This window comes from Lissotriton helveticus, chromosome 2_2 (assembly GCF_964261635.1).
Source record: "Lissotriton helveticus chromosome 2_2, aLisHel1.1, whole genome shotgun sequence".
In the NCBI taxonomy this organism is placed as follows: Eukaryota; Metazoa; Chordata; class Amphibia; order Caudata; family Salamandridae; genus Lissotriton; species Lissotriton helveticus.
This window is the reverse complement of record NC_136060.1, coordinates 27,102,746-27,127,608: the sequence shown is the minus strand read 5'-3', so window position 1 is coordinate 27,127,608 and position 24,863 is coordinate 27,102,746. Positions and strand designations below refer to the sequence as shown.

At 42.3% G+C, this 24,863-nt stretch overlaps 1 protein-coding gene across 5 annotated transcripts in view; it reads right to left on the bottom strand.

The window, feature by feature from the left end:
* STOX2 (storkhead box 2) overlaps positions 1–24,863 on the bottom strand; it is a 599,364-nt gene that overhangs the window by 73,582 nt on the left and 500,919 nt on the right. The gene's annotated exons all lie outside the window — the stretch shown is intronic.

Below are 24,863 nucleotides of genomic sequence, written 5' to 3'. Positions count from 1 at the left end.
GTGGGAAACCTACTGAAGCTATATCTATAGAGCAATCAATGTTTTCTGATGAGGACGTTTCGCACGCCCCAGAATCTTTTTTGTTAAAGCCCCTTTTGTCTTCCGGCAGAAGTTCTAAGTATGTAGCAATGTCTGACTACATCTGGTGGCTATACCATCGCTGTATTGCCAGTGAATTGGCAGTCCGTACAGTAGCACCAGGGACAGTTGAGAAAATCTCCTTGCTGGTTTGGCGTGGTTATGAGTCACAGAGTTTTCTATGATTGTAATTCCTCCTGGATATATCAACAATTGGAATACGACTCACAGCTTTTCTATTTAAAATCATAAAGAGAACAAACTGATTGTTATTTGCTATTGGAAGTTGGAAATGTTTGGCTAATCATTTCCTAAAAGTATGCAAACCATCTGGTGGGAAATCCACTGGTGGTGGGACTTCTCTCTATCATCACTAGATGTGAACGGGTCATTCCCTGTAAGCATGGTAATATTTGACTCTGGGATCAGTCTTTCAGTAGCAGGAGCATCGGAGGGTGCGGACATATCGGGCACGATGTGACCTTGCAGGCTTGGGAAAGTGTGTGTAGCAATTTTGTAACATACCCTGTAGGTCTAGTGCTAGAGCTACATGGACCTGACCCATGATCTGAAGTTGGAGGCGGAGCGAAGTGGTGTAATTGCTCCACATGTTGCCTTTCCATATATTGCTGTTATAGACATGCTTATTCTTGACATTAATTCTTAATTCTTGACATTACGTTATTCTGGATTATGTCTCTTATCCTTGTTGATGACTATGGTGCTTTCGCCATCTGTATTGTCATTGAGATCGTAGTCGATGAGGTGGACGTAGACGACTAGGCTGACGTCAACAATGTTTGTTGTAGGCAAGGCCTTTGTAGTACGAGGCCTTTGTAGTAGACGAGGCCTTTGTTGTAGACGAGGCCTTTGTTGTAGACGAGGCCTTTGTTGTAGACTAGGTCTTTGTCGTAGACGAGACAGTCATAGATGAGGCCATCCTAGATGAAGTAACTGTGGATGAGGCCGTCGTAGATGACCGTTGAAGATGAGGCTGTTGTCATCGACCGTGGTAGATGAAGCGGTCGACGACTGCCGTAGATGGGGCTGTCATTGACAACCGTCGTATATGAGGCTGTCCTATATGAGGCTGTCGTCGACGACCGTCGTAGATGAGGCTGTCGTCGACGACCGTCGTAGATGAGGCTGTCGTCGACGACCGTCGTAGATGAGGCTGTCGTCGACGACCGTCGTAGATGAGGCTGTCGTCGACGACCGTCGTAGATGAGGCTGTCGTCGACGACCGTCGTACATGAGGATGTCGTCGACGACCGTCGTACATGAGGATGTCGTCGACGACCGTCGTACATGAGGATGTCGTCGACGACCGTCGTACATGAGGATGTCGTCGACGACCGTCGTACATGAGGATGTCGTCGACGACCGTCGTACATGAGGATGTCGTCGACGACCGTCGTAGATGAGGATGTCGTCGACGACCGCTGTAGATGAGGATGTCGTGGACGACCGCTGTAGATGAGGATGTCGTCGACGACCGTCTTAGATGAGGATGTCGTGGACGACCATCGTAGGAGGCATCATAGACCATGTTAGATGAGGCCGTCGTAGACTATGCCGCGGTAGGTGGGGCCATACGTAGGATGAGGCTGTCATAGATGAGGCAATCATAGATGATTGTCACAGACAATGCCATAGTAGATGAAGCCATCATAGACTGGGGCGTGAAGCAGTAATAGATGACATGGCTGTGGTCGTTGATGTTGTCATCATTATTGCTGTTAACAATGATTTTGACAGCAGTTTTAACATAGATGCCTCTCGTGTCCGAGCTGAAGAGGAGGTTGTAGGGTCTGCCTCTGAGGAAGTTATTTCCAATTTTCTCTCTTTTTCTCTTAGAAGTGCCTTCTTAAGACTCATGGCAAGTCTTTTTTCTGGCTTTTCTGGAGACCCTCTCCTGTGAGGTGAAGAAATCATCACTGTCTTCATCAGAAGTGACAGACTTAGGTTTCTGTAGTCCCAATAATAGCCTCATCTCTCTGAACTCGACTTTATGAGGAAAAGGTTAGACATAATTTGTAGTCCATGACCTTGTTTTCTGCTACTCTGACATATTAGTGCCAGGTTCAGAGAAATGAAACATGAAATATAATCTTGGATGATCCAAAAAGAAGTAATAGCTGAAGAAACTCAGCAGATCTCAGGGAGACTGCCTTCACACGAAATGCAGTAGAAAATCAGAGAGACTCTGCCTCTGTTGGGAGTGTTCTAGAGGTTGCGGTCACCCGATTGGTTATAGTTCAAGACTGGTACTTCTATTTAATTGACTTGTTCATTGCCATTTTAGTCTATGATAGTGATACATAATGTTTTAATATGGTACCGTTGGACTCTCACTTAAATGATGGGGAATGGTTCAAGCATGTGAATCTATGACAGATCCAATACTCAATGGGTGGAGGCGAAGTATTTATTAGCAAAAACACTTGATGCAACAGATTTTCATAGATTTTCTGTTTTCAGAAAAGTACATGTGTTAACTATGTTTTTTACATTTTTTACCAAATGGGAACAGAAAGCCAGCCAGGTATTGATGAAGCTGTACCTTAAACTTAAAAAAGGATGACATTTATGGAGGCAGGTTTCTTGAACAAAAGCAAGTTATGTATGTACGAAAACACACACTGGAAAATGTTTAAAAAGGCTTACAACTGGGTGCGGAAAAACCTCATCACTCCCAGTATTAAAGGAAAATGGCAGTTTACTAACTGCTGTAGGTACTTACCTTTAACAGCTTGTTGTCCTCTTTGCTTATTTTTTTTCCAGATAGCTGCTTGTTTAACAAATGTTGGCAAAGCCAACATGTCTGGCCAAGCGTATAAAGCTTCTTTTTATGTATTTATTGTAAGTAAACAAATGCAATATGGAAATAAATGGCAATTATTAAAACAGTTTTAAGGAGCGCCTCAGCAGCCTTGCCACTGAAAAGTACTCCTTTTCGTGTGGCTGTAGATATTCTGTTATGCAAAATGCCTTCCCTCACAGTGAAGACAGCCAAAGGATGAAGTGGACTGACCCATTTATTACCCCATGCTGTATGTTGTGGTAGGAGAAACAAAATGTGGATGACATTCCAACAGACCCACTGTCCCTCTGTGAGTATTTTCATTAGGATTTTATGTATTTTTATTATGTTGGGTTTTATTTTATTTTTATTTTTAGAAAATACGAGGCTTGTAAGACAGGTATAGCTGCCTCTAGGACAGACCTAAAAAGGATACTGAAAGTCTTTTAGAAAGCCACTGACCGCAGCAATTTTTAAAACCTGAACTTCCATCATGATACAATTAATTGTGGGTTGGAATAGAGGATGATCAACTCACGAGTGTGTCCAAGAACAATTTGTGACTTTGAACATAGTCGTCCAAATAAGCAGGTTCCAAGCATTTTAAAGTATTTCTAAACACTATAGCTTATTTAAAAAATACAAACACAAATGGGCCCAGGGAGCTAACAGGGGCAAGCATGTTCAACATTTTTTTTTTTAAATGTCTGCCGTTTCCCTTTTACAGTATGTAGTTCTTAAATAATTCAAGCGCTCAGGCGGTCTGGCCAGTGAATCATCAGACATGTACATTTTCTGCATCTCAAGAGAGTCCGCCGTGCACTGGCAGCAGCTTCCAGACAGAAGATTATGCCTTATTTGTTGCTCACAGGGATCGCTGACCCAAAGTGAACTGAGTTATTGCAAGATGCATTTTTTCGAAGAGTTCCTTACATTTTCTATTATCGGACTCTAGATGTAGGCGAGTTTAAATCCGCCATTTCCTTTTTAGGACAGACACTATGCTCAAGCAGTGCTTGGTATTGTTTTACAGGCCCATGTTATGCATATTGGTAGAGTATTTGTTACTGTATTGAACAGTGGAATTCATCGCCAAGATGTAAATATTATTAAAAATAAAGAGAAAAATGCCCAACAGTAGACAAAGCAGGGTAGATGCCATTTACGGAAGCCACGTGTCCATACATCTGGATCCGGTTTATAGGAGGGAGAAAGAAAGAGGAGATGCTTTGCATATGTACATAAATATCTCAAATCAAAATATGCAAGCAACACATTTGGCTTACTCACAAAGAAAAAGATTTTTCCTAACTACTATAAATAAGGTTGTGATGAAAAACATAAACCAATATTTTTTTAGAGGTGGGTGCCCATGTAGGTGACCTCGGTGGTCATCTGGAGAACCAAGTTAGTCGCGTAATCTGGTTCGAAAGGCAAAAATATCAAGTTATTAAAAAAAATGAAAATATACATGGGGGTCAACTACATGGATCACCTAGGGGGATCCCGACCCCCTTCTGGCAGATAATCAAAGAGTGCCCCTGTGCAGTTGCAGGTCATCATATCGCCATCTCATGCCCTCAAAAACAGCACAACCCCAAAAAACAATTATAGGAGCATGTAAATATTTTTAATGGACGGTTAGATTAAAAAATCTTAAAAAGAGGGGGAGCTGTACTTTTGTAGACAAAAATGTGGTGATCGGGCTGTTACCCTTAAGATATAAATTTTTCGAGGCAGCACTCTCATAGGCTTATGGAACAAAATGATACGCGGAGGCGTTGCTATGTTAAGCAAGAAATAATTTGAATTCCCATTCTTAAAGAACGATAGCTGGGTTCCATATGCAAGAATCAGACCAGCAATGCAAAATACGACGCTACATTACTACTAGAAGAAGAAGAAGCAACTGATAATACTGTATCCTTTAACTGGATGGCAGTGAGCGACTAAAAGACAAGCCGGCATAAAGCAGCTTTAACAAGCAGGCCTTTAGGGACTTCCTCAAGAAGCACCAAACCTTCCAGTTCCTCCTTCCTCAGTTTTCTTTTTTTTTTTTAAATGAATTACTCTTTACAGGTGGGGCCTAGCACCCCTCAGACTATGATGTACTACACTTATTTTCATTTGGACATGATGCCATAATTCCTCCATTAGCGTATGCAGCAATCATAGTGGGTGGCATATTAACTCAGGGGCAATATTATACATATGCCGCTTTTTCCTTGATTGCCCAAACAATTTGCCAAATTAGGATGAATGTGCTGCCCTCAGGGCAGGGCATTCATGTGAAAAAGGGAGTGGCTGCTTTAACCCGCCTGCACTTCTAAAGAGGATTAGAGATTCCTTGAAAGCAGGTGCAGTGAGTGACTGACCTCGTCCAGAGGGTTGCTATCAGGGGGCGCACTGACAGTAGGGCACCGCTTAGGTGCCACACTGTCAGTTCACCTCCTGACAGACTCTTTGCTTCTGCGCCCACATTTGTGTTACGGCGCAGAGGCAAAGGGATTGGACCTCGCCCCCATGCAAACGAGGGAACGCTCTCTGATGATAGCACTGGTTCTGCATGTGTGACAACCCTATAGGTATTACAGAAGGGCACTCACAAGCGCCTGCAGCCCCTGCTGCTTTTGCGTGCCCCAAAGTGACCCGTGCACGCAAAAACCTGTTGTACCCCCGGGAAACTTAAGTAATACAGCCCCTGGTGTCCAGAGCGTTGCTGGGCTTGTGAAAAGTCTGAGTAGGGGGTGCAAATGTATGTTCAGTTAACATCATCCCAACAGTACTTAGCAAAGAATTAAATATGTGGACCGTCAGCTAGCTTTGGCAACTGCATGGACAGACCGACACAATAGATGCCTCTCCCTCAGCCATCTCCCTAACACACTGAATCTAGGCCTCTATGTTTAACTCCAGCAGGGTAGATGAAGGCATTTTCAGCCAATCTGATTAGCCCAACCACTGACCAATCAGGATGGCTGAAACTGATAATAAGCACTCACTAAGTCATGCCCCAGGCATCAACCTTCGACTTTCAGGGGAAAATTGAACCTCCTTTCTCTGCCCGACTCAGTGGGTCACGAGGGCTTTGTTTCCACCGCCCATATTATGCATCAGAGTTAGACTTCTCAATGACACACATTTCCCCTTTGCAAAATCATCAGCCTACATTTCAGCTGGAAAGCAATAAAAGAATATTCTGATTCTAAAGCAAATAATACTTTGTTAATAATGGTTATGAATTTTGGATAGGTCATACGTATTTGCTTCACAAAATCTGGGAATACCTCTAATTACCCTAGTGAGAAAACAAAAAGTTTTGGGAACATACACATTTTCAACATTAGCACAAGGGAGTACCACTAAAATAATCTGGAAGTCAAGTGACAAAGTAAGTTCATAATAACATGAATAACAAACAATTTCTCGTTCATAGGTCACAGGGCAGGGTCAACAGGCAAGCTCAGCTTTCAAATCAAGGAGCATTGGGAAAGCTCCTAAAGTTTCCTGCCTAAAATTCCTAAAACATCATCTGCACTTATTGCAAGAGTTTCTCCCATCGAGGAGTCGCTCATACTGCAGGAAGTTTTTGAATATGTGGACACCTAAAACCAATCGAAATCTACAGCCAAGCCCATCTCAGTGAAGATGCTCACCTGTGGATGCACATAGGTCTTGGGGCACCTTTTGATTTAGGGTGGCACGCTTGCAGTTTCAAGGCCAAAAAGTTGGTATCCTTGAAATTCTTTGGGCGGCCCCACACGGTGCTCCTATTTATTTTTGCTACAAGACCAGCAAGATTTTGCTTAAGAGAACATTTATCCTAATTAAGACCAGAATTTCCAAAGATACCTGGCTTGTGTAGAGTCACTCTTCGTTAAACCAAAAATACCAAAAAACATATGGGCTTGCGCCAGGTCGGGTAGGTGCTGAGAGGCAACAAATAACCAGAAACTCCTGTAAAGGTACGGGATTACCTACGCCCAAGCCCATGGAGTATTTCTCCATGTGACTTTAGGTCAATTTCAGGAGCCGACCAACTAATTAGTTGTAGCCGAGCTGTAGTTTTCCACAGCACAAGCCCGCTCCATCTACATTGAGGGCTATAATCCATCTATCACTTGCAAACTTCCCTTCACTGTTTATTGCTGGTCCTGAGGAAGTGCCAAGAATCGTTATGACCATCTAGGTGCGAAACATGTCGACCTGACCTTCTTAGTTACCAGGGGTACATCATTGCCCATAGACGTGACGCACAACCTTTCCGTTTTTTTAGTACGGCAAGGGTAAAGCCACAATAAAAGATATTTTCCCTTTGGTATCCTTTAGCCATTTTTATCATTCACACACACCTTCAGTGTGCACATAGGACCCACTCCACACACCCGCACTCATCTAACAGCTGTTCCCTAAAAGATCTCTGCTAAAGTGACCCTTCGGGGGACCAGTAGGGCAGTGCAGCGCCGTCCCGATGAGGAGCAAACGCCCAATGATGAAGCATGACATCCTTCGGGGTGTGTGAGGGTAACATGAGACAAGACTTGTTCTCCCCCCTGCAAAGTGGGTCCTGGACCTAGGTCTATCCTTTCCTCTCCCATCGGTGAGAGGGTGATTTTTCAGCACCCACACCGACGGAACAGAGACCCTCTTTTTTGGTTTGACAACTTGATAGTGGAGCACGGGCACTGCAACATAATCAACTCTTGGTCCCCATTCTCCTTCCTTTATATAGAGTCACTCTTCAGCAACAGAAACACAGCATAGATTACACAACTTTCCAACAAGGTGACACACTGTAGTCAGTGAAACCTAAAGTAAACGCTGTTGGCATTCCAGACCAGACGAAGGGGACTCGCACAACTCCCTCTAGGTGTCCTTAGCCATGAAGCAGTTTAAAAACAGAATACATACAATATGACAACTGTGAAAGACAAATCTTGCAGAGCACGCCCAAACGCACTGGGATAATGGAGAGTAACGACTGCCAACATACCCTAATGTAGACCATAAACAGCAATGTGCAATGAGTTTGATTCTCTTGCCACAGGCTACTATTAAGGGAGGTAATAAAGTCTCCAGAAACCATAACCCAAGTCCGTTGCAGGCTTAGAACTTTTGACAAAAAAAATAAAAAACAGTACATGTACTACTTTAAAATTTGTCAGCGAGTTTGAAACTACAGGCCGAGAGTACGTTTTCTCTTCAGAAGAGAGAGAACCAGCTTTAAGGATAATGCTTCGGAATTAGTTTTGAAAATAAAATGCTGGAAAAAAGACCGAGATACATTTTAAAACACAACAGGTTTTCACCTGCGCAGCTCTAAAAAAGGAGTTATGGCAGATAACTAAGAGTTAAAAAAATAAATAATAATAATAAATAAAGATGACTAACCTCAATATTCAAAGTGATTGGATAACCTCTTGGACAAGAAAACGTCAAGTGCACAGATTCAATTTTGAACAGAAGCTTCAAAATTATGACCTATTTTTTGCATAGATAGTCTTGCTTGGTCTGGATTTTGACAGCAGACCTATTGTCTCTAATAAACTTAAAACAGACTTTGGGTGCATTGCTCTTTCACCCACGGGTTTAATTCTTTGTCAATGGCATCTTGGCTAATCCCCATAAAGTATTTCTCTCTTACCTGGATGTCACAGTGAATCTTTCCTCCTCCAATTAACTGCTTACATTGAAGGGCATGACAACTTCATCTCTCGCTCATCTCCTGGTAGGACCTTCCAGCCCTTTCCGCTTTGCGCTTGTGTCCACTCATGGTTGTTCCTCGCTGGTCCCACACCTCCTTCTTGTTCCTCCATCACACCCCTATTGATTCCCTCCCGATGCCCCTAATTATTCCCTTCCCATGTGTTGCTCCTTGTTTTTTTGGGGTGGCTGAGTGAGCTAAAGAATGGTGATGGATTAAACCCAGATCAGTTGACTGGGGGTGAGTGTTTGATTTGCTCAAACGCTCCGTCCATCATCCCCTTTTGTATCGCTTTGTTCGCCCTAAGTGTGGCAGGGTATGCTCAGACGTGAGTCCCTTGCTCACTTGGTCACTGGATTCAAGATAGCCTGGCTGATGAGGATTATGAATCCGAAACCGGTCCCAGGATGCTTGTTTCCGGTCCAGGGAAGACATGGCTTGGCCGTTCGGGCTGGACTGTTCCCATGAGGCACAGGGTCAGACTGAATTGCTGAGTGAGCTAAAGAATGGTGATGGATTAAACCCAGATCAGTTGACTGGGGGTGAGTGTTTGATTTGCTCAAACGCTTCGTCCATCATCCCCTTTTGTATCGATCCTTGTTTTCTCACCTGTTCATCCTGCTTTTTCTTTCTACATGAAATGAAGGAGGAGTGACAAATGAGCATTTGTTATAGTCTTTCTTTCGTTTCTACAATACAGAAATAAATCAAGGACTATAACAAAGGCTCCCTTACCGTGTATCCTTTATTTCCCATAGAAATAAAAAGAGGACTGTAGTAAAATCAAAGGTGCTTTCAATATAGTCCTTTGTCACTTTTTTCATTTGTCTGGCTTTAATGTGCTAACGCTGGGTTTCCATTGGTTAGCACATTACAGTCAGACTGACTGGCTTTGCCAGTGCTGGTCTTTAATGATAAGAATTGCTTAACATTGTTGTTTTTAAAACATAAGAATTGTTATACATGATGATTTGGTGAGCTTGGTATCTAGTAAACAACTATAAACCGAATGATAAAAATAAAAGCCCATCATGAATGATGCTCCGAAGTATCTTAATGAACTATCTCATTGTTTGGCTCAAGTGGGATTCGGTATTGGGCCTAATTTGTTACGGACAACTGAGCTGTGAAAACAAAGAACGGTGTCCTGCTCTCCAAAGGAATAAGCCTTTGTTTTTAAACGTTTAGAATGTTATATTTTCCTAAGCGCCAGGACACCCCAGGGTAACTGTGCGCTCTATAAGTGCAAATAACATAACATGGATTCGATAGTGGATTCAATGAAGTTGAACTTTCACATAATTTATTTCGAGGGTCTTCGCTAGCCACTAATCACTAGTAAATTCACTTGTTGGGACCAATTTCTCCACAAACAAGGGTAACTGGAGCAGCTGAGAAGAAGCATGGACTCGGTGAGTTCCTTGAGGCTTAAAGATTATTGGTTGCCAATATACCACCCTGTGTATTACACAACCCTTTCTAGTCATTCACATCAATTACAGCCAATGTCCCGACGTGGACACCTGAATTGTACACCATTGCCTCTGCAGGCCACGTTCAAATTAGTCATCACAACAAGGGATGCAAGTAGGGACAGGTTACATAGCTAGCTGAGGACAATAAAATAAATATATATTACTCAGCAATCAGTTGCGAGACCACATAAGAAGACCAGGATAACCATTAAATCAAAAGACGATGGTTCCCATCTCTTTTTCTAGAAGTACAAGTTTACATGGAACTCTTATCTAAGTGCTGAAGCATATGGGTTTTTCACCACCATGTATAGGCTTTCAGATGGTAACAAAGAATAAAGTATCTCTTGTGCAGATTCTAACGCAGTGAGGTAAAGCAAAAGTCATCTAGCACAGAAATCACTCATTCTCTCACAATAATATCCTGATCCCAGAGATTCAAATAGCTAAATTATACCTGGTCATGCAGATCTGTGTTCCAGACTAGAGAGACAGCAGACCTCCAAAGAGCAAGTATTGGGGTTCCCACCAATCTGATAGGTGTGAGATGAAAATATGTCAGAGCTAAGGCAATGGAATATATTTCTGTGCAACAGATGGTCATTCTTCTAATAAAAATAATCACATTTTAAAATGGGACTCCCTTTAAACAGCCAACCATGTATGTACAGGAAGACATGAATTTTTCTTCAACTCGTGTGAACCACAAACACAGGTAAGCTGTTCTTTACTCTGAAAGTAGAACTTTTAATTGGTAATGTGTTCCACCTACAACATTTAGGTACTAGAATGGCACCTCGTGCCTGGGGATGTGGAAGTACACCTCTTTTTAATTAAGTGTTGTGATCTAGTGTCCCATACTTAGAAGAGGGATATCATCTTCTAGGGGGACAATCTTGAAATGTTCTTAGCTTATGTGGATGTTGAATGCTTGTGAATCCAAGATTGCTTACCAATGCCTTGCACTTTTTTGCGGATTCGGTAATATAGGGAGTACAGTCCCAGGCCTCACTGATGAAATGACACGATTTCATTATACCCTTTCTCTCGAAATGACTGTCTCTTCTAATAGAGGTTTTAGGCAATCAATGTGATTGGGCAGGAGGGGCATACGGAGGGATGGTTTGAGACCTCAAGCTGTAACCATGAGCCATGGTGGGTTCAACCCACAGATCAAAACGTGTGCCTTCACAGGCTGCAAGGTCTAACCACAATCATACTCCTGTCATGCTGAGAAGGTCACTAATCGGCTCTATGGTGAATTGCAATGACTCACTAGACCTAAGGATTCTAATTATCAACATGTTTCGAACACTATATAAGACTAAATTGGTTTAGGGTCTTCATCAGGGTATTGTAATAAAAGGTAATGATATACATTCTGACCATGCAATCAAGTAAGTAATAGTACTCTACCAGTCCCTCTTGTAGATTTGTAAAACCCCATTCATAGTAAACTACGGACCCCATGGCAAAGTCTGATGTATGTGTGACAATGGAGGAGGTGTGTCCCACACTTTGTCATGGAGCCCATAGTTTAGTATCTATTTAGTAGTGTATACATCAGAATGCTGAAATTAACTTGCCTTGCGGCTATTTTCACTGAATTTAAGGCACATCTAATGTTTGCTTCAGATGGAAAATGTTACTTACCCTGTAAGCATCTGTTTGTGGCATGTAGTACTGTAAATGAACGAGTAGTGTTTGCCCGGATGATTGCAATTTGGTTTTCTTCGAAGAAGTCATTCGAGTCACGAGCTACTGTGACTCCTTCTATTGGTGATAATGGGCCTGGTCATCGACTCCATTGTTAAATTGTTCTCCCTCATGGTGGTTGGGAATGGCATGTGAAGCGAAGTGATATATAAAGAGATATCCATGTATAAGAGGAAAAAATATAGCAAGAGATACTGCAATAGCCACAGGCATCTGGGGAGGAGGGTGGGCGCATGTGAATCTGCAGCACATCACAAACGGATGCTTGCAGGTTAAGTAAAATTTTTGTTTGAGGCATGTGTGACTGTAGATAAACATACTGTGCATAGACTGTAAAGTAGTTCTCCCAAAAAGTGGTGGCTAGCATGTGGGTGTTGAAGAAGATAGAGTGTACGGAGAACTGTCTGACCTACATTAAGTTGTTGGAGGGCTAAAACATCCACAGAGTAGTGTTTTGTGAAAGTATGTGGTGTGGGCCAGGTAGCTTTGCATAAGTCAGCTATTGGGGTGTTCCTCGGGAAGACCATAGAAGCTCCTTTCTTCAGAGTAATGTATGGTCTAAGAGGAGTGGGTAGAGGTCTCTTAGCTTTAGCATAGAAAGTATGGATGCATTTAACTATTCATCTGGCAATACCTGATTTGGATAGAGCATTCCCTTTGTGGGATTTTGAAAAAGCAATAAAAAATTGGTGCGTCTTCCTAAACTGCCTGGTTCTGTCAAAGTAGTACATGAGGGCTTATTTTATGTCCAAAGTATGAAGAGCCTATTCTGCAACTGAATCAGGAAAAAAGAGGAAGGTCAATGGACTGAATGATGGACGGACTAGAAAGGATAGACTACCTTAAGGAGGAATTTGGGGTTGGTGCAGAGGTCGGTGTCAAGGTCGGATTGGTGCCTTGCACAGATTGCAGACCTGATGGAGATTGAACTGAAGATATTTCACGTGCCAGCGAGGACCATACAGAAATTGCATCTGCTTCATCACCGTCGAGGCATGGTGGAGAGATGAGACAGGAGCAGGCCCCAAAAGACAAGGCCCAGGATCGGCCGCAGTCAACCCAGAGCCTGCTGGAGCAAAGTAATCAGACATCAACCCGAGACGGAAAGGAAGGGAAACACGATTGAAGTACAATACCAACAGAGGAAAGCAAGTCATGTGAAGCAAAACGAGTACAGTGTCAACCTGGAGCACATGAGTACACGTCCGAACCAGACAGCGGAAAGAAAATCTAGCAATGGAGTCGATGACCATGAGCATTATCGCCAAGAGGAGTCATCGCAGTACCTCGTGACTCAAAAGACTTCTTCAAAGAAAAACAACCTGTACACATCCAGGCCCAACACTAAAAGGCAGTAGTATGCACAGCATGTGTATCTATAGTTACAAATGCTTAAACTACATTTCCTTTCCTATGACCTCTATAGGCCGCTTTTTATAAGCTTCTGGATAAAGCTGCATTATGTCTTTTATTTCCTCCCACTGACATCTGTCATACTATACATGTATGCACAACCGAGTAGCATCCCCCACAGCTTCGTATTTTACAGCTTTGTCAATCAATTTGTTTTCCTTATTTAGGGTGGTGCATAATCTGTTCCCTAGTGTCCAAGCAGTGTGCTACAAGCATATCCAGGGACACATGTCCACGGAATTACAGCTGCCTTGGAGCACCGGCTTAAATTTCTTTCAGATTCCTTGAGCAACTCAAGCCATGACAGGTTTTTTAAAATTATCCATGGAACACTACAACTTGTTTTTTAGCATTGGTGTGAACTGTGTAGTTTTTTCCAGTCTTGGAGATTCAATGAGGATGTCATCCTCGTCCTCATCTATGTGCTGCCATCCTCCAATAACTTCATGATATATGGTGGGGGTGTCCTAAATTAATACAGCTCTAAGATGCAGTCATCTTAAGTGTGCTCTTTAGTCCTTCCATGTAAATATTGGCTGATTATTTGGCCACGGTTCTAAGTATTTTGGCAATGGTTGAAAAGAGGTGTCCTCATCAGAACTAGTGTGTGGACTGTAAAGACATTAGTGGTGGTAAAGTATGAGGAGTATTTGCCTTCCTTTTTTTAGGTATTTGAAAATAGCTTCTGAAACTGTCTCTTCATAAGTGAATCTTAACGTTTTTGGAAGGGTTGGTGTTTCCTGTGGTAGTTTTGCAACAATATGTCCTGTATTTGGATCAGTGTATATGTTTAATTGCCTAACATTTGGCATTGTGGAACCTGTAGGCTTAGTCCCAAAGTTTGCTGGGCTTCAAAGGCAAATTTGGGGCTGAGAAGCTATTCGCATCATCTCAGAGATTCTTCTCAGCCTTGAGAACCTTGCTTTGAGTATGGACTTCTTGTGGCATTGAGTGTGTCTTTCGGTGCCAAGTGGTACTCAATCCAGTGGAAACACTGGCTGTCTAGCCTTCTTTGGTGCTGGTTCTTCAGTGAAGGCACATCCTTCTTAGAGTCATTCTTTTCCCCACTAACACACCTGAAAACAAAGATCTGCAGGTGAAAACTTCAGGACCAGAAAATGCTCCTAATGACATGGTGTAAGTTGGTAACCCTACATGTGATGCAGCCTTGCTCGCTTCTTTGTACTCCCTCTTATACCCTTCCCTCTACTCCTCCTGGTAGTCCTAAGCACACCACGTTCTTTCTTTTGGACGAACTGGGTGCTTACTGAGCCCGGTCTAGCAGTGCTCTGCAGAGGGCAGAAATCTGAATACATCACATATTCATCAGACGAGTGGATAAACCACAGGCATAAGAACATTTTTGGGGCAGATGTGCAGGAAGGTCACAGAGGAAAACAAAAGTGTAACATATACTCTAATGCTCCCGACAGGAGATTGTAGGCAGACGAACTATTCAGGTACTTGGCATATTGTTACTCTCCCATGCAAACAAAAATGAAAAATGCATGACAAGGTCTGGTGAGCAGAACAAAGGCACTGCCTGTTGTTAGTTCAAATAAATAAGAAATGCATACATCCACATGGGCAATCTGCAGAAGTACAGGAGGGAACCTGACCTACAATAACTAAGCCTGTGGCTCCAGAACTATTTAACTAGGGCATAAATAGGCTGAGGTGGTAAATGGTAGTTGCCCTAGACTTTGGTTTAACTGCATTTGCAGACTGCTGGCATTTGTATCTATGACTGTACAGTTTACAAACACTGTGCATGTAGTCAGATAAAGCATAACAATCTGTAAGAGCCTGAATAATCCAGTTCAGAGAGCGAGATGTCATTGAAAAAGATCTCCATTATTTCATCCCTCATGTGTCTTTAAATTTAAGGGGATGGGATCTCCTCAATAAATCAGCTATATTCTGTAGTGAATTTTAGACCACAATAGATTAAATTTGAAACCAGAGAGTTTCTAGAATTCCTCCATTAATGAAATCATCAAGAGTGTGAAGTAACAGAAGGATGACTTTACTTTAAAAAAAAACCAATGCAACTAACTTTCAAATCCACAGCAAACCCCTCCGTCTTATGCAGTTCAAAGAGTATTTCGAGTAGTTGAATCAATACTTAGGAGACAGGACAATACTTCTACTCCATTATGAAATACTGAAATAGGCAGAGGGCAGAACATCCAACTTCAATCATCAGCATAATTTAAAATACCCCCCCCCCCCACCACCAAAAAAATGCATTGCCATAGTAGTCCCTGGTACTTAAGGGTACTACTTTGTGTGTGGATGTGCCCATTGTGAAAGGGCAGAACTTCCTCACTCTTAGTGAAGTTAGCCAATGGCTGAAGTGGGTTGACCCACTGCCCCATGTGGTCTGCTGTACTAGGAGGAAGAAAACAGAGAATAGTAATACAGCCAAATGTGAGAGGGCTGGCAGAACACATCCCTATATTTTTATACATATAATCCAGGTAAAATAAAAACGTCTTGGCTACCGCCATGCCTAAAGTTTCACTGTGGCTCAAAATTGGCACACTAGCTTAGGCCGTCAGCCTTCGACCCAGACTCGACAGCAATTATATTTGCTGCATTAATTCAATTTATTTTTAAAGCATGCTGTATATGAGACGGAGTATGTTCTGCATATAATTGTTCTTCATTTATTCTGCAAGAAAGGCAGTTCCGAAAAGTTGGTTCTACTACGAATGCGAAGAATATGGGGTGAAAACTGTTGCTTGGTAAACGTGTAACAGCAGTGCATCTCTGTACTATCAACCCCCTCTGTCTCTAAACGACCTATCAATTTCACATCCTGAGTTGCCCAGTGAAATCGCAGTGTAAAAACCTCAGTGTGACTCACAGACCTTATATTTACACAAACAGAATTACTCCTCCACCTTCAATACAGTTTTTCCATTTAGTAGATGAACACCTACTGGGCCACCTCACACATAGTGTTACTGTTTAGTTTGAATGCAGTTCTTATTGAATGGGTTAAATAAGAGAGGCCATGTGAGATCAAAAGGTTTACTGGACAAGTACTGTGTTCATTAAAAGCAGTTGGACAAGTACACCCTGTAGAAAAGTGCCCCTTTTTGACATGGTCTCCCCCACGTTTTGCCAGGTATCTGATGCCATTTTGACAGAAGTGCAGTGGGTTCCTGCTATCCAGTTACCCAGTGCCAGATCTCTTTCCCTAAAACCGTACAATTGTTCCCCCAATTGGCAGTACCTTTAGTGCCCCTTGGCTGCATCAAGCTTTGACAATTGTGACCAGGCACTCGTCCTGCAGCTGATCAGCTTCCAAAAGCCCCGGAAGAATGCCAGCCCTTCGCAAATTGCCAGCAATCTCCCTTGGAGTAGAGGAGCTACTCCCTTGCAGTCTGCAGGCACCTAAGAGCAAAGTACGGTTCACCAGCCAGCCAGCTCGACGCCCCAGTCCCCCAGTGAAAGGACACCAGGACCAACCAGAGCTGCACAGGACCAATATCCGTGGTACCGGACCCCTTCAGCAAACAAAGGCTGTGAGAGTCCACATCGAACTCCACCGCACTGAGAAGGAGCAGTCATCGCGGGACATCAGCACCGCATGGACCCACTTCCAAAGTGTGCCAGCTGTCCCGATTTGTGCACCATAAACCGGCAACACCGATGACCGCAAGGCCCTACGAAGCACAGAACCCAGCCAACCTTTTCACTCTGCATCTGAGTGCCCCAGCCCGGGCACCGACAAACCGACTGTACTCCCTTGTTCCCAGGACCCTTGAGACTAGAGTCCCTTGTTAAGATCTCTCGGACTTGCCCCCCCCAGTCCCCCTCTGGAGCCTGTTTTTAGGTGGCTTCCCTTCTTTCCACTAGTGTAGCGCACACAGCTACTAACCCGACCAGCACCTCTGCAGCTGGATGCCCCAGGGCAGGTAACTAATAACTGCTGATGGTACTTTGAATCCTGGCCACCTACAACCTTAAGTCCCGAACGAAATCCAAAGAAACAGATCACAAATAACTGTACGTAACATATTCCTTTTCTCTAATTAGGGGCGCATTGCTGCGTAAAGACGCATGATGTTGAACTCTTTTGCTTACCTGTAAAAAGGCATAACAGCAAAAGTCCTTACTTGATAACGAAGTTCTTGGTATCAAAATTTACATAACAATAGGACTTATTTTTCTAAATTGGTCTCGGATTTATCAGTGAGTGTGGGTACAACAAATGCTTAGCACTACCCTCTGATACGTCTAACTGCTCGCCCACAGTACCACAAAAGAGAGCATTTTGGATATCATTTGTGGCTCTGTAAACCAATTGGGGTTTGCCTGGATCCTTTATACAGTGTACCTCGTTCTGGTCTACTATATAAAGAGCCAGCTTCCTACACACCCCAAATAAACTTATAAACAACCTTGCAACATAACACTGTACAAAACATTAGCCACTTCTAACAAACATGTTAACTTAATGTGCTCTGTTTAATGTAATACATTCAAAGTAAAAAATACCATTAAAACATCATATCTTTTCAACTCTAGTAATGGTGAGTAACAGTTGAAATTATTGAGTAATTAAACCTATTGGATGTAGTTTTATTTTCTAATTGTAATGTGTTTTCCTATTTTCTGTAGTGAATTAATTTTACTAAAAACAATAATGATTTTAATTGAATTTTGACAGCAATTAACTGCAGTAATACAAAAGGGAAGGCCAGGTTTATTTCCACTGCACTTCAAACTGGTAAATATCCTATTCTGACCAGGTCAAATGTTCATAGTTGCGGAAATCGGGCCATAAGGGTAGACAATGTTGCCTAGAATTACACAGTTTTCTCAAGTGAGCAAACTGGCATTGCAACTGCGGTGAAGTTTGGTCTCTAGTCAGGCAATGACACCCCAACCAAGAGTACACTGAAATATGAACAATACGCAATGAAACTATGACCAACAGGGGTGCAGTGGAGGATGCTGGGAGAAAGCGGGCGCTGGTGGACACAGAAATGACATCGTAGATACCCCCAGATCAAGAGGTGCCAATGGAACCAATTAGCTTTAAAAAAAAGTCCATTACTGCGGTAAAATGAAAAAACGATATGCTTTTACGACAATGTATGAAAAGCACCGGAACTATGAAAAGGACTAAAAGAAGTAGAACTATATAATAAAACAAAATCGAAGTATGAGAAGTCAATTGCTACTTCTTCAACCTCTGGCTCAAGTTACAACCTTGATAACTATAAACTAACAACTATACTATACTCAAGTTGTATTTTCCAAAGGTGTTACCAATGTTTTTTGAAAAATGAAATCGCCTCCCAGTGCTGAACCACAACAGGCATACAGGAATTTAGTTACACTGGGTATACTAGTTCCTGCTTTAATTATATGTTCTGGATGAAATAATACGTTTTTATAAACATGAGGCCAGGTGAAAAGACCTAATCACATTCTATGTAGCCAAAGGGCACGAGAACCGAAGATCTTTCAAACGTAGCCTTGTTTCAATAATGAATTTTTTTTAGGTCTAGGCTTATTGTTATCATTTAAAATATACATTAAGTGGAGTTTGGTGTCACCCAGAGCAGTATTTCTTTGCAAATCACGAGGTACTATTTTACATCTCACTGACTCACCACACTTTACATTCCTCATCTCATACATGCACTCTACATAAAACAATCATTTGTTTTTTCTTTTTTTCCCTGCAGCAGCATTTTTTTTAAATTTCAATCAGGAAGAAAGTGCAAGACAACCATACATGTAGATATATGTTTAGACAAACACACACACACTTACGAATAAAACAGCAGGCTAAAACAAAACAAGCATTGGCAAACCCAATAGGTCTGGCTTTACTGTGATAACACACATGCCTACATACATGCATGCACAATAAAGCTAGATCTATTGGTTTTGTTAATATTGGTTTACTAACACGATCTATTTAATACATTTTGCTACTCAAAAAGAAAATGTTGGGAACTAGTATGTGCTACTTGTGCTTCTAAATAAATAATTCATTCAGCAACCATATTATGCTTCTCCTCTAACAAGGGAGACGTTGGATACCCTCTGATAGTTCTAAAACTACAACAGGTGTGCAAGGGTTTGTGATTTGAAACAATCGACAGGCGACAGAATAGGGAAAATAAAAGAAAACCACTTACCTTGTACTCGCCGCATAAGAGATCTGGCGAGTGCAAGGTTAGAGGTTTATTTCGTTTTTTATTTTCTCTATTCCGTCGTCTGTCGACTCGCCCTGCCCTGTCCCACAGCTCTTACCTGTACCGGCCATGCCCGTTACTAAATCCTTTCACTGCTTGCTTTGTGAGGAGCTACTTTTTTGTGGTTAAGGCCTCTACAAGAGTGCATGTGTAGGCCGGCTGTTTCCCTAGGGTGATTCTCTTCTCGTCTTTGCTGCAATGGTCTAGATGTTCCTCGCACAACACAGCTCAAGGGAAGGGAGAATGTCTCTCCGAGGTGAACACACAAAGGCCGGTCCTTCTCCAAAGCAACCAGATTACCCTCTCCACTGCTCAACTTTACACCCAACGCGCCAGACTATCTTTTCTTTTGAAATGCTGACAATCTGTTTTTTTTTTACTAGACAGTGACGCCTCTGTCTAATGTGAGGTATTTGTTTCCACTGCTGCCACGTTACTCGTCCCAGCTCCAGACGTTAGCCCATTATAAACTTAAAAGCCCTTTCTAGCTACTGAAGGTCATATCTGTCCCCCCACCATGTGATAGGACACCAGGACAAACCGGAGCAGCAAAGGACTAATACCCGTATTTTTGGTTGATGAGTAGCTGTTCACAATAGGTCTGACCATTGGGACATACTGACTTTGTCGGTAGTTGTTAGCTATGCTGTACAGCTTGCCCAATGCTGTGCGGCATGTTTAGATAAAAAAAAAATGCCTATCACAATCTTTTGTAGGTTTACACACCTACAAAATGACAGCTGCTTTTTTTCTTTTTATTTGCTTTCAACATTGGATCAGCAAATAAAAAGAGGAAAAAAATGTGAAATATGCAAGACGTATTATTAGCTTACACTGGGTCGGTTGGCTTCAGTATTAATTCTGTGGTGTTGCAAATTTTTATTGGCACAATTCCCCCTCAATCGTGGTCTACAGCAAAGATAGTTCTCTTTTCCAAAAAAGATAAATCACCAATTGAAATGGGTTTGTATCGCTCAATCACCCTCATCAACGGTGACTTAAAAATATACTTTAAAATATTTGCCTCTCGACTGTCGGCTAAAATCGAAAGTCTTGTTTCCAGGTGGCAGCATGGGTTTATATGTTTTATCAATAGGGACTAGCCTAATTGTGAAGGGACTCAGATTAGTACGTATGGGGTAAACCATTTGGTTTGTTCATGAAGCCCTCACCCACCAACCTGGTTGGTGGCATGCTTCATCATCGGGCCCACCCAGTGACACCGAATGTGTCACAGGTGTGCTTTGACGCCTGATTACAGCGGAGCAGGTATAATTACTGAGTGTGCAGTGTGGTGAAGTGACAAGTGACGGTTAAAAGCTATACAGTGGTCCCAGTACCCGAGGGTAATCAATACTTTAATCACTGGGCCCCTGTTAGCATTAAAAAAGGCTGATGGATGTGTAGGAGTATAATTAGGATCTCCTGCATCCAGGAGTGGTCTACATGTTTCAGCTAGGAATTTATCTTTGAAACTGGCTTTCCTCAGGACCAATAAGTAAGTGGTAGTGCATTCTGTGTGTGCTACTTACGCTGTTTAGCCCACCGCAAATACAGCCGCATATCTGGTTATCCCTCACTATAACCATACCATCAGTATGGCTACACCATTCACCGCAATTATACCATGCCCGCAGCACCTTAGATACCGGCAAACATTTTTGTGAACTAAGCAACCATGCTAACGACTCTACCCTGTAGGTTTGTCATGTCATTTATGTTGTATGTTCAGTAATGCTCAAAGAGGGAATCCCCCCTCAAACATATAGAGCACCTTAGCAATTGCGACACATTTTTTCTAATTACACTTTCACTTCAAATTAAGATTGCACTACCACTTATTTATTGGTCCTGAGGAAAGCCAGTTTCAAAGATAAATTCCTGGCTGAAACATGTAGACCACTCCTGGATGCAGGAGATCATAATTATACTCCTACACATCCATGTTGGTGGGTGAGGGCTTCATGAACAAACCAAATGGTTTACCCCATAACGTACTAATCTGAGTCCCTTCACAATTAGGCTAGTCCCTATTGATAACACATATAATCCCTGGGGATACGGACTAGCTACCTAGTCCTCTCTCTCTCTTTTGATTAACGGCAGCATGGGTTTATACCCACCAAGGGTACCACTGAAAATGTTCGGAGAGTCATTACCCTGCTTGAGGCAGCACAGGTTTCAGGAGACCTGAAGGCCTTAATTTTGATGCTGAAAAATTATTCAATCAGGCCCATGGAATTTTCTCTGATGAGTCATACCCCCACTGCCAGGGTGTCTATTAATGGGTCACTGACGGAATAAATAAAGATAACATGTGGGACTCGACATTGCTCCCCATTGCTCTTTGCCATGTACATTGACCCGTTTATTAAAAAGCTGGAAGAAAGCCAGGATATCTTGGCAATTCATAGATCTGGCCTAGAAACTAAAATCATGGCCTATGCAGATGATCTAGCTCTTGTAACACCCGACCCAGAGAAAGCTATTCCTGCAATTGAGCAGCGGCTCAGCTATACGGGGCTGTATCAGGGTATGCACTGAATAAAGGGAAAACCCAAATTATAATAAACAAAAAGATCACCTGGACAGAAAACAGAGTTGTCGACAAAGCTAAATATTTTAGGTAAAGATATTTTGGCCGATACCGATTTGATTGTTGTCCAAAATATGGACCCTCTTGTGCTAGAGACAAAGAAAGCCTTGAGCTGTTTTAACAACCTACATTTGTCTATTGTGGGCCGATGCAATGTGCTCAAGATGATTTTTTTCCCCAAACGTTTGTATCTTTTTAGAGCTATACCTTTGGAGTTTACGAACGCAATGCTTTTAGGATTTGACCAGTCGTTTTCTCAGTTTGTGTGGGCATATTCTCAACCTAGGTGGGCATATAAACTTTTGTCTCTCCCTCTGAAAAGATGGGGTTGGGCACTGCACAACCTTAAACTATATTACTGGACTACTGTTTTACAATCATGTCCAATATTGATGCAAGATTCAACTTCAGCTCACGCTTCAGGACTTCCTTCACCTTATAAACTTTTACTTGGTCCCGACGCCTGGGGTTGCCTGTGGAGTCAGCTTGAATTTGTATATTACAGAAGGGTAAAATTCAAGTCCCTTATGGGAGTTTACAAGGTTTTCTCTGCCAAACGTAAAAGTCTAGGAATCAGTAGATTGAACTATTACGCACCTACCAGGAATAATTCTAATTTACCGGATATGTTTGGAATATCATCCTTTACAAATTGGGCAGACTTAGGGGTAAATAAACTAGAGTATCTTTGTTCAGCCGACGGGATCTTGCCCTTTGAGGAACTTCAATCTAAATTCAGCATGAGCAATAGGGATGCTTTTAAATATCATGCGATTAGGACTTTTTTTTACGTAAGACAGGGGGGCCTACTGGTTTCACTAAATGCGAAATAATTGAGAAACTATGTGCATCCACCCCCTCCTGAATTGGCATAATCTACGAATTTTTAAAGAGCTTAATTAATGCCTGATGACCTGACAAAAGTATCTAATAAGTGGCAGCAAAAGCTGAATATTACTAACAGCGTTTTTCGCAGAGTTGCTAAATCTGCTCAAAATGATCTATTATCTGCCAGCAGGCAGGCAGTTTTATAAAACCTGTTCTTTAAAATATTTTTGACCAAGTAGGATTGCGAAATGGGGGATGGGTAAAGGTACAGACTGTCCGTGCTGCGCTGAATTCAGTGCTGACTCAGTCCATATGTTTGCTACCTGCGTGGAGCTTGGTCACTCAATCAAAATACAAGGTTTCCTGGGACGGGTTCTATCCCGAAACATACTATCTCCCACCACCATTCTGTTGCGGATGTATGACATCACAACGCATGCTTTTACTCCGCATGCCATTACAACGCAGTTTTTACAACGCAAGTCGTTACAACGACTTGCGTTGGGGTGGCTGGATAGTGGAATAGTTTAATTTTCTATTCCAACTCCAGTCCCCGTGGATAGTAGGGAAGGTGTTGGATAGAAAATTAAACTATTCCCTATCCTACAGCGCTCTCCAGCGCAAGTCGTTGTAACGACTTGCGTTGTAATAGCTGCGTCCTAATGGTAGTGCGGAGTGAAAGTTGCGTTGTAAAGGATGTTCCCCTTCTGTTAGGGATTCAAGACTCGGTTGACAGAAAGGATTGGGGGGGGGGGGTTAATTTGTGTTGCTCTGGCAGTGTTGAGGTTATGCATAACGTCAGCTTGGATAGATCCCAATCCTCCATTATTCTCGCATTGGCTGGCCCGGCTTTATTCAATATTTACCCTGGAAAAGGCAATCTATTCTAAAAAGGGTATCTAGGCTAAAACGAAAGGCATAGCTATTTGGGAGCCTCTTTCTCGCTGGCTTAATCAAGAAAACTCGGAAGAAAGCTAGGTTAGGAGGGGCTTCACCTTAGGACTTGTGATGTGGCTTGTCTTAAATGGGGCTTTCTCTGCCCATAGCTTGAATTTCATCTGAATGGGGGCAGTGGCAAACCCCGATCCGCTTATGATTATTTTAGGCCCTATGGGTGGCAATCGCTCAAGCCTGGTGTTTTTTAACCTACTAATTTTTAAGTACCTTCTTCCTAGAGCTGACTAGGATGATCAACTGCATTTGCGTATTAACTATTTGCCGCTTTGCCCAAAAGCTCTCCTCAGTAGTATACTGTGATTAATTTATGCACTGGTCACTTTACCTCCTCGGGTATTATACACACACAACCATAGGTATTGATCGCCTGCATATTTGCACAAAATGATCTGGTATATTTTGGGACGAATTGTGTGCACTGGTCACTTTACCTTTAAGAAACGTATGCCCATCTAACTTTGCGTATTAAGTATTTTTCACTTTGTATTATTCAATGATGTATGTTTGCATTGGTTATTCTACTTGTCACAGCCTTACTTCTATTTACAATGGCCCAACTGTTTGTTTTCACATTATGTACTTTACGATGATATATTGGAATGTGTTATCAAGATTTTATGTTTTGTATTATGATTGGCTTCTTTTCGAATTGGCACCCGTTGTATTTACTCAGCTCAAGGGGGGGGGGGGGGATGTTTGCTACACTCGGTTTTGTCTGCTCTGTCAATTTTTTTTCTGTTTAACGCATATTTAAAAAACAATGAAAAAATTTCAAAAAATAAAATGAAGGGGTTCATTCTGACAGCACAACCGAAGGATGATTAGCTGTGAGACAGTCGAAAGCACCAGGCCAGTAATGCACAGAAGCTGCTGTCAGGACCTGACTCTCCAAATCTGATAAGGATAAACCCTCCCTAGTCCACACCCCTCTGGCCTAACAGTGGGCTGCTCCTCCTGGAGCTTTGAGCCCAAAAAGCAGGTTCGTTTCCAGAAAAAAAATCGTAAATCAGCACTTTTTCTTGAACACGACTTAAATCTGATACCCTTCGGGATCAAGTTCGCGCTATAT